Below are 17,364 nucleotides of genomic sequence, written 5' to 3' on the forward strand. Positions count from 1 at the left end.
CTCAGACTTGTGTGGGCCGAGCATTACCCTGTTGCAGCAAAATAATCTCCTGGGTTGCTGTGGCGTCGAAGGCGCCAGAAGCGCGTCTTGAGTTTTATTAATGTGTAGACATATGTTTCTGAATTAATGATGCCGCCTCTTGGCATCACATCAATGAGAATCACACCTTCAATCCCAGAACACGGTGATCATGACCTTACCGGCGGAAACAGTTGCTTTGAATATTTTCTTCTGTGGGGAGTGGGAATGGTGTGATAGCTGTGGATGATCTGCCCGACCGCTGCAAATCCTGGAGCTCCGTCGAACCGCCTTCTGATAAGCTCACCCTCCGTGGCCAGTGACTAATTCTGTCGACAGTAGACTTTGCACAAGCGTTTGTGAATATTACCCAGTTTCTTTCCCTGCTGTGAGAAATTCAATGACGGCACGTCCTCAAATCCCTGTTACTCGGAGTTGAAAACAAATTACTGACCGATGGGATAAGTATGTTAATATCATCTACAAATTTTTGGGCCAATTCTTTAGTTTACTGTCCATAGTCAAGTTAACGCTTTGTTTGAAATTTCGTTATCTTACATCTTCCATTCCTGTAGCAATGTTTAAAGTTATAAACCATCCACTGCTTCCCTTGAAATCATTGTAATCTATATGTCGTGCGCAGTTTAATGTGCATAACGTAGGCCACTATCATGCACATGCTGTAAATTTTATCGAGCATCCTTGTAAGGCACAAACAGCAGTTTTTGTAACGAGTGCGTGCTTTGTTCTCCTTCGAATATCCATAGTTTTTCTTATGCGCTACACAGTCATATTGATACAGACTTATTCGAAATCTGTTCATAATTGTTTTATTATGCTGCGGATGTCTATCATGCACATAATTATGTTTAGTACCCACTCCCTGGACAAAGATTGTCCTTAACTACGCTTCACTGGAGATGAGATTTGTGGCTCCCTGTTCGACAATGATATGATGATGAACATGACTCATCTGTTTCAGTATCAGTTTCACTTGTTAAGCACGTGTCGTCGTCATTTTACTCTTCATGTTCATTTTCTGCATAGTCGAGCGTATACGACACCGCACGTTCCACTGACTCACCTGGCAGAAATGCTAATATTTCATCTACCACTTCTTTTTCAAACTGCGAAATTCCTTGGGTTGCTTTCTTTTGAAACGCCTATAACTGCTGTAACGTAATCTTTGCGGCAGTTCCCAAAAGATGTTGCTTGACGATATTTAGTCTAATTTTAAATCACCAAGAACACACGCCACTTTGCCTGCTTAAGACTTCTTTATTGACTTTTTCTTAGCAGCTATCCCAGAGTCATCATATCTTTGCTACCAAAGGATAAACAAAAAAAATTAAAGATATTACATCACGTTATCAGTAATGAACTATAACTATTAACGGTCTTGGCAACTTCATAAAATATAAAAATTCCATTTAGATTTCATCACTGTTGCCTTTACACGCCAACTTCGGCAACTGTTTTTGTAGAATATAATGCAATGTTTGCTTTGTTTATATGTGCCCTTGCTCTGCTTTACTCTCACATCAGCTTCATAGGGAAATGAGTAACCGTCTAGATTTACCGAACTTGGGGGAATACTTGGTTTGAGCCACGTCTCTGACGAAAGTATTGCCTAGATGTCTATGTATTCGTATGTATGACAAAACTCGTATTGATGAGCTGCCATAATTTGGACATTTGCGTGTGCAGCTCGCGAAGATGCCGCTGCTAGACATTAGGAACTGTAGGCCAGTGAGGATGGGGGAACAGCGTATATCACAGCGCTCTGATGACGTGGAGCACAGCGCTCTGATGAAGTGGAGCATGGGTTTCCCGGAAATGAAAATGGCAGGTACCTTCAAGGAGAAGAGAGGTTTTGTGGCCAAGGCTAGCAGGCTTTTCAGTCGTCAAACAGCTGACTGGTGGCGGGAAAAGAAACTCGCTAAACAGAACTAGTGCGATCTCTGTGGAACAGTACTAAAGATAAGATAAACAGAATAAAAACAGTACTGTTAATGGTTCTAATTATGAGTAACAATAACATTTCTAAATAAAAAAATGTAAGACAGTAAATTAATCGTCTGAATCAGAGCCCTCTGAGAATACTGAAGTAATAGTCAAATAAAAATGTCGGTATCGGAAGTGTGAAAATAGTACAAAAAATTTGTTAGAAGTACTGAAAGTAAACAAATAACAAAACTGTTTTAAGGAAGTTATTAAAAATGAATTGTTCCTTTACAAATTACACAAAAATAAACACACATACTAGAGGTAGCAAGAGTTGATATGTTTTTAGGTCCTAAATCACAGGCATTAATTAATTTGCACTGCAGACTGATTTCTTCCCATTTTTGGTCTTCACCAGTATCCTGCCGTCGTTCGTCCACACGTTTTGTAGCCCAAATTGTTCGAAATCTTCAGTCTCTCAGATGTGAGATCCTCGCGTGTTGTCAGGCCTGAATTCGCGAGCTGCTTCCTCGCTCTGAAGATTTCAGATATTTTCCTATACGACACAAACTTCATTATTATGAGGCTAGCTTTTGAAGACCCTGGCGTCTTCCGGCCCTCTTTATGACTTCCGTTTGTATCATTCAGTGTCACCTGCAGGTCTAGACAGAGTTCCATGTGTCTGAGCAAGCCCTTTACAACTGGGGGATGGGAGCGGAATGTGCCCCCAGAGGTTTCTCCCGAAGAGAATTAGCACGTGCCATACCTTGAGGCAAAGGGATTTTTTTATAGAATTGTGTACTTTCCTCGCAGTCCATGCATTGAAGCCAAGGCACCTGAACTCCGAAGCACACCACATTCCACTGCTGTGCCTAACGATATTCCCTGAAGTACACCCAGACTTTATGGTAGAAGAAATCTGGGAGCACTGGCCGGTATCCAGCTCGGGAAACGAGTCACTATACCTGTTCTCAACCATTGCTGGTGGAGCTTCCTAGGAAACATAGCTCTCTGTTCCCTAAAAAACGATTGTCCAGTATCATGCACCTAAATCAGAGCATATTTGGCACCAAGGATACCACTCAATGGAAAGGCAGAGGGGTAGAAAGAATAGAAGGTTGGACTTTCAGCACGGAAAGGAAAGAAGCGCTTTAGCGGCTGGGGTCCGATGATGGCCAAGCACATACAAGAGATGTGTTCTCCCTGGTGAACCCACCGAGTGTATGTACAAATTCATCTGCCACAGTGCAGGAAAACCAACATACTTATGGGTCAAGTCACCATGATATAAAGAAGACACTTTTATTGACTAACCAGTCACAGAAATGTGAATTACTCAACAAGATGCATTGTTGTATCGCCAGAAACGTAGATGTGGCTAAAATAGTGAGGCAACAGTCCCAATAACAATGACGAACTTGAGCAATGAAATTATATACTGCAGCGAGGAATAACTGTTGCTGAGGCGTAAGTAAAAACGATGTAATCCCAAAACCAAAAGAGGCACCAAAGGTCACAGTCATGTAGATAGAGTGTCGTAACAGTACCGAAAAATTAAAGGGTTTAAAGATAACAGTGAACTAAAGAATAAGATTTGGTGGAAGATAGCCATTTGATGAGCTGAAGATTTCAGCACCTGTTTCATTTGAATACGTGGATCTTTTCTGAGGTTGTTCAGATTTAAGAGTCACTCATTTTGTTCAGTATGATACATCCACCAGAAATGCAGGATCAGTTACCCAAAAATGTTATAGATTACTACACAGTTAAAGAGAGTTGATAGAGGAAATCTTAAAGAACTGGAAGCCAGAATTATAAAACCAAGAGATATTGCAGATTCACAGTGGTCTTTTCCAACAGTTACTGTTAAGAAGAAATTGGTTACTGGAGAACCACAGCTCCACGTTTGCCTCATTTATCAAGCACTGAATGCTGCACCCACAAACTTCGTGGAGACAGTGGATTACTTAGGCAAATGCCTAAATTTTTGAGTTTGAAGTCTAGCAAGTGCATATCTTCAACTAACTGTGCATCCAGAAGCTCAAGCAAAAATTTCAGTTGTTACCTCAACAGGAGCGTTTAAGTACCCTAGGGCGCATTTGGACTTTGCAGCGCACCAGCTATCTTCCAGCACCTGGTGGATTCAGTTTTATGAAGACTCAACACAACAAATACTCTAGTGTACCTCGACAACATAATTTTCGGTAAAGACATGAAGCAGCATACCGAGAGACTTCAAGCAGTTTTTAAGTTTATAACAAGTGCAAATCTGTCTCTCAATAGATGAATTTCATTTGCATAGAGTCAAGTGAACTTCTCTGGACATGTTATAACAAGTGAAGTCTTGTGCTCTAATTCAAAATTAATAGTAGTTATCAAAAATTTGCTTCCACCACCAAATTTAAAAGAACTACAATATTTCTGGAGCTAGCGAATTTCTGTAGAAGAATCATAGTGGGTTTTGCAAATGTAGAAAGCCTAAGCCCAATTATGCAGCTACTGAAAAAAAGAAGCCACATTTAATTGGTCAACAGAATGCAAAATGGTAATGTACGACCTTAAAACCACTGACCACAGCTCCAGTGTTAGCCTATCGAGGTTTCAGAAAGCCCTTCATCGTTTCAACAGATGCTTCAAATTTTGCTGTTGGTTCTATCCTATTTCAAGGAACTTATGCCCAGGAACACCCAATATTATTTGTTTCCAGACAGATTGGCACGTAAGTAAAACACCATGGGAAAGGAGCTCTGTGGTCTAGTTTTTGGTGTAAGTCATAGCAGATGTTTGTTGACACCGAGAGAATTTACAGTAATTATAGACCATACAGCACAGACATGGTTCTTATGAGCTCAATAACAAAGTTACAGATTAAGAAGGTGGGCATTCAGACAGTGTATTCCAGTTTACAGTTATTCCCTGACCTGGAAAACAAGTGAAAGTTGACACGATGAGCAGAAAGAGTCATGCTTACATTATGGTAAGTTGCAAGGAAGAGTTAACTCAAAGGCAGGACAAAATTTATCGTAATTGATGGACTAAGATATATATATATATATATATAGTATATATATATATATATATATATATATATATATATATATATATATATATATATATATATATAGCACTTGTAAAAGTCACCATTTTGTTTTTCCAGAAATTATGAAAGGACACACAATAATGGAACAACACAATTCTTTATTATTTGAAAACTGTGGCGAAAAAACTGAAATAGCTGAGATGTACTGGCGGCCAAATCGTCAAGCTTACAATTTTGAGTTTCACACTGCGAGTCCTGTAGCAGACAGAATAAGTTGGGAAAAACTAAGGCTCCATTACACAATTTGCTGAAGACTGGCAAACCATTCAAAAGAGTAGAATTAGACGTTGTTGGACCATTACCCAAGACAAGAGACAGAAATAAATAGACTGACTATTGCACTATTTTTCCAGATATATCATAATGGTATTTGATATGAGTCCTGAGGCTGTCGCCAAAAATTTCTATAAAAGTATAAATTCTTAAGTTTTGGTCACCATTAAACAATCAGTGACGAAAGAACGAAATTTATGAGTAAATTTCATATACAGACTTGTAAGCTGATGAAAATAACTCAGCTGTGAACTACACCAAAACAGTCTGAAGGAACTGGCTGATTTGAACAGGTCCACAGAACAATCATTAAGGTGGTTCACCACTATGTGAGCAGCAAGCATTATAACTGGAATGTTTGTCTGCTGAGCAATCTAAGTGCCTACAATGCAAAAATGCACATCTCCACCAAGGAGGAAGAGAGATTGCCTGATCGACTGATGGAATCACCAATGAACATGTGAAGACATTAGCACATGAACTAAATGAGGCAACGATTTTCTTGAAACATGTAATTTTCAGTCCTTCCTTCAGCAAGCAAAACACCATTACCAAGCAGTCACGCCACAGTACTGAACTGGAGATACTGTCTACCTGAGCATGTAGTACTGAAGAGGAGTCAGTTGAAAAGTATGAGAATTTTTGGAAGGGACCATATGTAATCTTGAAGGTGGTGTCACCAGCCATCTCTCAAGCTCGAACTGCCATTTACTCACTTGTAGTTCATGTTAATCATGTAAAGCCATTTTTAGAGAGACTGTAGCATCACAATATGATTAGGATCGACTGAGGGCAGGTCAGCTGTTCCTAAACCCAGGAAGTGAGCATTGCAAGGCTGCAGTCCAGATTTTGCAGCTGAACCATCGCCACACATCAAGCAAACCAGCCCCAGACACAGGTACCATCTCAATAGATGTATGTAGTATGAACGAATGCAAGATGTGTGTATTTTCAGGCATGTGCTAGGTCAGTGTGTTGGGCAAATTTAGAATTGCAGACATTATGTGAAGTTAGATGTTCCACAGGACATATGAACAATTCTTTTATCGAAATAATATGGAGTAAGTTTACAGGATACATATACGTGACTAGTAATAACATTAATGAAAATATTTTTTAGTCCTACTCATGCAGCTACACTTAAAAACAGGCTTTTCCTTAACAAAATTTTAATTCTACTGTTTAACTCTCTTCCTTAGAACTATTGAACTATATTCATGGTAATTGTAAATTTTGTTATGGTAATATATTCCAACACCACTTCAGAAATCGTACTACAGAAAACAGGTCTCTTGTTTGAATCACGATCAGGTATGGTAGTTGCAACAAGTACCGTTAAACTTGTGCGTAAGTATAATTTAAATGAAATTCAACAATTCAGTTCTGTTATAAAGCAAACTGATCTAATTCGTTCCATTAAGAATAACGACCCAGTTTCGGAAATTGAAGCTGTCTTGGCATAACTACTTGATCACTGCCGAATTGCAGAAAGAGCCTACATTTCCTAATTATGAGAAAGATATTAACTTTACTTAAACCTATTGCCGTACAAAATCTCGATTAGACACATACACGTCTGGTTTGGTTGTGGACTGTATTTGGTACTTTACGGAGTCGATATCTATGGGATGGTAAGTAGAAAAAAAGTTAATACTTGAACAGTCTGTACCAATTTATGTAACCATCCTGATGAAAATTATATTAAGGAATAAACAAAGAAGCATTACAAACTACGCAACTTTCACTGAACAAGTTTTAGGGCAACGCACTACACATTTCAACAAAATTCGTGGTTGAATGAATGCAATCCGATGCGAGTTCCAAGGATTGTATGCTGTGAGTGCTGACATATATTTAAACACCTTGTCATAAAGAATTACTGATCAGTAACGCTCAATGCTGTTTTATATCTCTGAATGAGGTCAATCTGCATATGTATAAAATAGTCATAAGTTAATTTGTCAGAATCAACAGTATTCTCAGATAGTATACAGGTGTTAGAAAGAACCATTTATGAATAATATTGCTGGAGATGATTACCCTAGAATTTTTATGCTTTTTTTTCAGCTATTTCTCGAAAGATGTTCCAAAGGTATAACTTACTTCAATCCAGAACGTGACATTCACATGTAAAAATTTTGATATATCTGAACTACCTTCCATATGAAAAATTAAATTGTAGCAAATTAATTTAAAATGCTATCCACTGTGAATTCATGTGATCTTTTGATATGTCTCCTGTATTGACAACTACTTTTTGTTCAGCTGGAAAATTTTCACTGTATAGTTTATTTACCAGTTTATTACAATCTCACATACTGACATAAGCAAACAGTTCTGTGTGTACCTTTCCCAAGGATAGCAATTACATGTATCCACAATAATTCAGTGACTACCAGCAATGAATTAAATTTCGCCCTAACAGCAAAAAGGATTAAGTCTAATGAATCTTCCAGTAACGTTACTACACACTTAATTGTCAACATTGTGTTCTTCTTACTGCTACTAATTTATCTGTTGTCTGTAGCATGTCATATACCAAGTTTTTATTTTAGATGCTCACTCGTCCGTACCATCCGATACTGTGCCTGCAAACGAAATTAACGTTGCAGTGCATTCTCACGTCGCAACTGGCGTAACATAATCGTGATGACGCCCAGGTATTCGTCGTGAACAATCTTGGGTAGCTCTTCTTTCCAGGGAGTAATTGTAAGGGTTAAAAGCATGCTAGCAACCACTCGCGTAGTTGCCGCTATCTATGAATCCTGATCAACTACACGATAGGCACATTAATGTGACCATCTGTCAGAAGCCTAAATAACGATCTTTTGTAGGGCCGACCGTAGCTAGACGTGCAGGAAGAGAATCAATGAAGGCATGGAAGGTATCGACTGGGCTGTGGAGCCATGCCAAAGGCCAGCTGCACTAGGTTTCTCAGTTGAGGATTCATGGTGCGAGCAGCTCTACCGCAGTGATCCCAGATTCTCGACTGGGTTTAAATAGAGGAGTCTGGTGGCCAAGCGAGTACTGTAAATTCATCCCGACACTTCGAACCGCGCACTTACACTGGAGGCTGTGTGACACTGCACTGAACTGCTGGTATATGCCATGGTGCCGAGAAAAAGGAAACTGTATGCAGGGGCGGACATGGTCCTCAAGGATAGAAGCACACCTGTGTTGATCCGTTGTGCCTTTCAGAATGACGAGATCACCTAGGAACGCCACAGAAGCATTGAAACATTCTCTAGGCCATAATGCTCCCGCCTCCAGGCTGGACCTATATGACGGTTGTTGCAGGATGTTTGATTTCAGTCCGATGGAGCATAAAACGTTGTTCAGCTGAAAAGGCCACCTGTCGCCACTCAATGAACGTCCAGTTGAGGTACCAAGATGCAAATTCCAGCCTTGGTTGTCGATGAACATCTGTAAGCATGGGTACATGTACCAGCGCCTACTGCGGAAGCCCATACGAAACAACGTTCACTGAAAAGTAATTGAGCCTATTAGTAGCCACTTGGTTCATCTAGGTGATCAATTGCTCAACGATTGCACATCTATTCGCTCGTACACATCTCCGCTGCCGTCTTTCACCGGTCATCGCCGGCCCATGGTATACCACACTTGCCTCAGTACCAGTTTAGGATAGTGTCGTTTCGCCGTGCACTTTAACCACGGTGGCACGCGAACAGCTTACAAACTTAGCCGTTTCGAAAATGCTTCCACACTTGGCCCGCAAGCCAATAATACCCTTTTGGACGTCAGACAAATCGCTTCGTTTCCACAGTGTTTTCCGTGTCCCCCAGCCACGCTTTATATACCATACACTGCTAGTGCTGCCACCTGACATCTGTGAGTGGTTACTACACGGAGACGTCGAGCATAAGCGGTGAACACAATGTGACTGGACCGTGTACTTGGGCCTGTATGAGGTGACACCTGGCACAGTATATGGCTACACAGTGCAGTCATCGGCCGCCTGTACACGGTAAACAGACAATGGGAAAACTGTTTAACGAGCGAGGCACGGACGATGGGTCACTCAGTCTTTTAAGGCTCACAGTGGTGACTCTCGATAACTCTCGTTATTCGGGCTAGAGTGACACGCAGTGTTGACTGGTTAAGCGTAGCGTGCAATTTATTATAAACTGTGTTAGGGAATAAATTTGTCAATAATTTACTTGGTGTCCGTGGTCATTTATGCTTCTCACGGACTCAGTGTCTACATCGCCTAATAATTAGCACATTAAGTCCTCAGCCGAGGCCAGCCCTTTATATGTGAACTCGCACAGTATCACAGTATCGAACTTCCATAATTTTTGTTGTTCGTAGATGAGGTGTGTCTTTGCCGTGATGCGTATTCGACTGGCGAACTAGCTGTGTGTGTGGAGTGATGAACGTACAAGAGCCTCACTCATCTCAGACTAGCAACGAGGCTTCATCAGCTTGTGGGCTGTGATTGTACGTATCACCCAACAGCATTATCTTTTTGCCACCTCATTAGATTACGGCACGTTAATTCAGTGGAGATTTACTGCCACAGTTGGAGATCGTACGTCTTGTTTGCGAGAAAGCCGGTTCATATCACCTCGATATTAGTGTATGTGAACACTAACAACAGAGAAGATATCTGGATTGCGGGAGGACATCCTGACCTATAACGAACGAGATAGTGGGATCTAACTGCTGTGGACTTTTTCCCTTTGGTGTTATGTGAGGTTGTATAGGACGTGGCAAATGACATCCCGTATTTGAAAAGGTAGTTATAAAGAAAGATACAAAGAAAATACTTTTCCTTGTGAACAACAAATACTATGCAATTTTCCGTTAGTTGGTTTTAAAAATTATGTCCAGTAATTGGCGTCCCTTCGTTGTTGACACACTGACGGAGCCTTTCCTGGAAGTTGTCCGTAGTAGTTCTGTTATTTCCGTTGGAATGGCAGCCGCTTCCAGGGTGATTGCCTCCTTACGCGTTGGCAGGGCTGTGGGGCGATGTTTGTACACTTAAAACCTTTAAGAGAGACAAGGAAAAAAAGAAGAAAAAAATTAGGTGATAAATCGGATGACCTTGGGGGCTAGGCGATGCCTCCTCACGAAGACGTCCAGCAAACACGTACTCTCAAAATCTATAGAGAACGCCCAGATGTGTTATCTGTGGCTCCTTAATGTTGGAATCAGTCTTCTCCCTCTTCATGGTCCCGAACAATCTGGTTTAACTTAGGAATCTATCATGTGACAGCAATTTGAATTACCGTTACGATACCTTCTTCGGAAAAAAAGAAAGAAAAAAGCCATGGTGCCTGCTGAAAAGGGCACGTACGCCACTATCAGCCAATACTGCCTCCACGTCAGTAACCCCACAACAACTCACACATTGTCTTCTCCAAGTAGAGAGATCTTTTCGCTGCACACTGTATACGAATCACCAGTGGAAACCACTGGTTAACCGGTTGGTATAAGATTGTTGTTTAACGTCTCATTCTGCATTGCATTTGCATACATTGTCAGATAAATACCTGGGCAGATTCGATCCTTCCACGGTTTCAGGAGAATAAGCAATGCTGCTTTCCTCCATGAATTTGCATGTTGTCCTTCAGCCACCACTCTTAGGCGCCGAAGAGTGTCATTGGATGCAGAAAGTATAATGAACTATTATTCAGCTGCACTATTGCTAGCCACAGAGGCGGCATACAGAAACGATTTTGCCTTTCAATACTACGGTTCTATAGCTGGACGTAAGACATTGTTAACGCAGCCTTGTGGTATACAACTACAAAATTAAGAAGCATAAATCGTGTGTATACATATTGTGGTATCAAATGTGTATTAAAAGTGAAAAACACAAGTTTTTTCGAATTCTTTACTGAAATTCATTACTTAATTTGTTTGTAACCTTCATTTCCATTTCCCATTCATTTTGTCAGTTATTTACCTTTGTAAGTGTTTTGCAGGACAACACCCTTGCCTGCGCTGAGTAAGCTATGTGGTTTTACAGATGAGGCGCTGCACGCATTGGATGAATTCACGTCGGCAGGCAGGGTATCACTCCACACATTCGACTGATATCTAGCTGCTAGCTTATCCACTGAGTCGTTTGTGTATGAAGATACCACACTTTCACCGAATGCCCTCACGAACCAAAACGTCTGATATATTTAGGACGTGAAGTATTCGGGTTGAAGTTTTTTTGACACGATTACAGAGAGTTATGCAATGTACACAGCATGCCCAATAAATCCTAATATACAACTGAAATTTATAACAGGCCCCAAAAAATCCTACGTAAGTCTGGTTTGTGTCAACAAACTTACACTTACGACGCCGATGGCTATCTATTCAGAAACTCTTTCGCCAAACCAGAATTCTGCTATTTCTAACCAGTTCCTTTATCTGCTCCCCATTTGTTAACACAAAGGAGGCGCATGAAGCTTACGAATGCTATGAAAGCGTTGAGCACTTCCCACCATATGAGGAAGTGGTAAGTGGTTCACCTAAGAACCTGCTGCTCGCTTGATACTTCTCTGGTGTTCGTTAATGTCCCACGTATTTTAACTGCCAGCCGATCTTACTGCAGGCGAACACGTAGTATGCTGCCATTTCTAGCAGCGAGCAACGAGGGTATAACGCGTATCCACTTTGTTCAGTATTCTGGAGAAGTCTCCTGGTACCATTCAGAAATTCTGAATATACCAGGTGTACCGGTATGAAATGAGCGTTTTTTTGTGAAAATGATACACTAATTTTCAATTGAAAAGTAAAAACATTTTTTCAAATTACTGACCATTGCTTTCTTTACATATTGACTACCTTTATGGCAATTTATGGACACCACGCCAATAGAAATGTTCGTCTTTTGAAGCAAACCAATGAGACACCCAATTCTCGACTACTTCGTAGGAATCGAAGTGTTCCTCAGCCAGTGCGTGTCCCACTGATGGAAACAAATGGTAGTCGGAAGGGACCAAGTCTGGTGAATACGGCGGGTGGGGTAGCAGCTCCTAGCCAAGTGTTTTGATTGTATCCTGAACCAGTTTTGCTTTGTGTACAGGTGCATTGTTATGTAAAAAAATTACTTTGCCATGTCTTCTGGGCCATTCAGGTCTTTTTCGATCAATGCATAGTTCAAATTGCTCATTTGTTGTCTGCAGCGATTAGTATTCACAGTTTCACCGGGTTTTACAAGCTCATGATACACCACACCTTTCTGATCCCACCAAACACAGAGCATTGTCTTCTTGCCGAATCGATCTGGTTTTGCAGTCGATGTTGATGGCTGTTCCGCATTAACCCATGATTGTTCCCGTTTAGGATTCTTAAAATAAATCCATTTTTCATCGTCAGTAACAATTCGATGCCAAACTGATTTTCTTTCATGTCTTTGAAGCAAAATTTGACAAATGGTTTTTCGATTTTGCATCTGTCTTTCATTCAATTCATGTGGCACCCATTTTCCACACTTTTTGATCTTTCCAATAGCTTTCAAACGGTCAGAAATTGTTTGTTGTGCACCATTTAGCATTGCTGCCATTTTCTTCTGACTCAAAGTATCATCTTCATCCAATATTGCTTACAATTAGGCGTCTTCGAACTTTTTTGGTGGTCTTCCACGTTCTTCATTTCTTACATCGAAATCATTATTTCTGAACCGTTGAAACCATCTTTTGCATATTGCTTCTGATACAGCTTGATCACCATATGCCTCGACAAGCATTCGATGCGACTCTGCAGCACTTTTTTCCAAATGAAAACAAAAAATTAATGCTTTCCTCAAATCATCACTTTCTGGTACAAAATTCGACATTGTTAACACGATTAAAACATATGATGTTTGTTCCATGACTTGATGAATACTAAATATCTTTGACAGATGTCATACCAACCAAACAAACAAATTAAGGCTCGTTCACAACAAATGTTCCCTACCGACACATTTGTATCTTAACGCCCATTTCATACCGGTACTCCTGGTAACAACAATTCCAGTTTCTCCTGATAGGAGATAACGTTCCGTTCCACTTAACACACAAATCTTCATTGACAGGCCTTATAATGCTACCCAAATGCAAAAGTGGAACATTTAGTTTCTGGTTAAAACTATTTATGTACAAACAAGACATGCATACTTTTATAGTCATAAGAAGGTTACAACGATTGCCTGTGTCTTCTGGTGTGGTAACAGACCAGTGACATCAGAGTGTGTCAAGAAACAATGTTTTATTACTTACTATTTATAAAAACTTCTTACCTGAAGCAGTATATCCTTTCTTATGTGATCTGAAATTCGTTCGTAGTGATGAATGGACACGCCCGGCCTACGACGACAGCGTACGCCAATAAACCTGTCGGTTGAACAGCGGTCCCACGACTTAACACGTTTCTGAAATGCAGTCATGATATTGCTCGTCAAATCTACGGAAATACACTGTGGCAGCTCTCCAGAATGCGACAGTGGAGAAAAATGCAAGAGACTAGGTTTCTGCAAACTTAAGATGCCTATAAACTCAAACGTTATCATTTGGTGTATCACGTTACCCTGCTACAGTACAGAAGGCAAAGCAAATAGTTTCAAAAATGCAAGATACATTATGCTGTTATGCTTATCCATTACGGATATTTTAGAACCGTGACTGTATATTGACTGTAAATAAGTTATACACAACTGCAACCAGTCACTTTTTTGAATAATAATGCTTTATTACATGAACCGGTTTTCAAACCTTTTCAGGTTCATCTTCAGATGGTTTCAGGAGGATCCGGGAAGTTACATCATTACTGGTAGTAGCATAATGCTGGGTGCTGGTTCTATGGCAGAAAGATAGGTCACACTTTAATGTATCGCCATGACTATAGCTTATCTTTCGATATGGATGTAAATTTAGTTTTTACTTACTGCGACAGATCCGAAAAAAGCCGCCTATACTGTCGCAGTAAGTAAAAACTAAATTTACATCCATATCGAAAGATAAGCTATAGTCATGGCGATACATTAAAGTGTGACCCATCTTTCTACCATAGAACCAGCACCCAGCATTATGCTACTACCAGTAATGATATAACTTTCCGGATCCTCCTGAAACTATCTGAAGATGAACCTGAAAAGGTTTGAAAACCGGTTCATGTAATAAAGCATTATTATTCAAAAAAGTGACTGGTTGCAGTTGTGTATAACTGATTTACATTATGCTGTTTCTATAGATCTATAATTCTGCGATTATATTTGGTTTTGTAATGTTACACGAAACTTTTCCTTTTGGGCACGATTTATTTCGCTGCCAGCAGCGTTTTGTGAGTAAACACTAACGTGCTGTTGCAGATCCACGAGCAGCCTTGTCGCATTTTCGAGAAGCTTCCTGACAACTGGATGTTAGATTACAGAGACATTCCTTAGTACCTAGTGCACGAAAGACTACATTATTAAACTAGAAAATCATGATTTGCCGTGGTGGCGTCAATGACCCAACTGAGAACATCCGAGTGTGCCTGAATATATCTTATGAGCTTCGTAGCCTGATTTGCTGGCTGCTTCAACAATAATTAAGCCTTTCCGCAAGATGGTCACGGATTCCAGTGTATCGATGTTGCCGTAAGATCTTGTACTAGTTAAAAAGGCTAGTACCTTATGTTCAATCTTTACTTCTTATTATGGCAAACATTTTCAGCGATCAACTGGCGTTGTTAAAAGTGACTAAAATCAGCGAGATCTTCAATCCATTTGATAATTTAACAAGTCTGTTTGATACTATGCTTTATCATCTGCGATACAGAACTATTTGGGAAGGACGACGAACGAATACAGTGAGATAGGGCAGGTGCACCTGCCGAAAACAGTTGCGAGCACCCTAGTGGCTTATCCTGCGGGCGGGGACGAGAGAAGAGGAGCAGTTTCTGGATCCGATCGGCTTCTCCCCCCCCCCCCCCCCCCCCACCCCGGCCCTTCCTCTCCACCTCCAGGTGGAAGAAGGCATACTGCGGAATGGGAAAAAAGGCGAAACAACAAATTATGGGAACAGGCTTTGCATATGTTCATGGAGGACATATTGAACAGCACTCCTTGTTAGATGGCTGCAGTGTTTTCACTGCAGAGCTGGCAGCCATATCTCGTGCTCTTGAGCACATCCGCTCATACCCTGGCGTGCATTAAGTGGATGAATACAACATGTATCAAGGCGAACTACCATTCAGTACAGCTAGAGAACCAATCCAGTCTTGAGCAACTGCTGGCTGGTTTGGGAAGCAGAGGGACCAAACTACAGGGTCATCAGCCCCTTTTCCACAGTCAAACAGGTCTTCGGTTAAAAAGAGTCCCAAAAGGAGTTGGGGAAAGTGAAAGGCATAAAACTAACTTCAAACCACACTGAAGGACAAAACGAAAGGAGCTAACAAACAGGGAAAACGTACACCCCCAACTTTCACAAATAAAACGTAAAACATCAGCTGTTGAGGCATTGTCTGCCAAAGTCATTGGCAGTGTGTCCAGAATGTTAAAAGTCCGCCACAGCGCGGCAGTCGAACAACATGTGAATGGCAGTCATGTGGGAACTATAGTGACACCAAGGTGGGCCCATGCGACAGTGGAGGTGAGCATGAATCAGCCAAGTATGGCCAATGCGGAGCAGGTAAAGGACAACCGAGTCCCTGAGAGTGGCTTGCATGGATGACCACCACACATTTCTTGTCTCCTTGATAATATGTAGTTTATTTGGTATACTGAGGGTGTGTCATTCAGTACTCTGGGTCGCGAAAACTTTACACCAGAAGACTGATCGGAGATCAGTCTCCATCAGGCCGTTCTCCAGAGTAGCCTGTTTGGCCATCTTGTCAGCAAGTTCATTGCATGGGACCCCAACATGTACTGGGGTCCAAATGAAGGACACTGAACGTCCACTGTTTCTGAGGGCATAAAGTGACTCCCGGATATTCATGACCAAAAGATGGCGAGGGAAGTACTGGTGAAGAACTTGTAGGCTGCTTAAGGAGCCACGACAGATGACGAAGGACTCATTTCTGCAGGAATAGATATGCTCATGAGCGCGAGAGATGGTTGGTTGGTTGGATTAAAAAGAGGGGAAAAGGGACAAAACTACGAGGTCATCAGTCCCTTGTTCCAAATAAAACAATGCCACAAGTGTGAGAATAAAATAAACGAGACTGATAACTCAAAACGGAATGAAAGGAAAGATCACAAGAACGATGAAGGGCAACAAACATGTAAATGGGCAAAAGGAGACAAGAAAAACACAGAAACGCAAGAAAAGGGATGTAGAGATTAAAACAACAAAGCAGATTACCATGGCTAGCTGACCATTAGAATAAAAAAAGGAGAAGCCAGCCACTCTGCAACACATTAAAACATCCACCATAGATGCACTAGGTACACAGAGGGACAAGGACATGCGCTACAACTTGTATCGAATGATAAAATCCACCCTCACGAATTTAACGTAAAACTACACTCCTGGAAATGGAAAAAAGAACACATTGACACCGGTGTGTCAGACCCACCATACTTGCTCCGGACACTGCGAGAGGGCTGTACAAGCAATGATCACACGCACGGCACAGCGGACACACCAGGAACCGCGGTGTTGGCCGTCGAATGGCGCTAGCTGCGCGGCATTTGTGCACCGCCGCCGTCAGTGTCAGCCAGTTTGCCGTGGCATACGGAGCTCCATCGCAGTCTTTAACACTGGTAGCATGCCGCGACAGCGTGGACGTGAACCGTATGTGCAGCTGACGGACTTTGAGCGAGGGCGTATAGTGGGCATGCGGGAGGCCGGGTGGACGTACCGCCGAATTGCTCAACACGTGGGGCGTGAGGTCTCCACAGTACATCGATGTTGTCGCCAGTGGTCGGCGGAAGGTGCACGTGCCCGTCGACCTGGGACCGGACCGCAGCGACGCACGGATGCACGCCAAGACCGTAGGATCCTACGCAGTGCCGTAGGGGACCGCACCGCCACTTCCCAGCAAATTAGGGACACTGTTGCTCCTGGGGTATCGGCGAGGACCATTCGCAACCGTCTCCATGAAGC

The sequence above is a fragment of the Schistocerca piceifrons genome, chromosome X (assembly GCF_021461385.2).
Source record: "Schistocerca piceifrons isolate TAMUIC-IGC-003096 chromosome X, iqSchPice1.1, whole genome shotgun sequence".
Taxonomy (NCBI): domain Eukaryota; kingdom Metazoa; phylum Arthropoda; class Insecta; order Orthoptera; family Acrididae; genus Schistocerca; species Schistocerca piceifrons.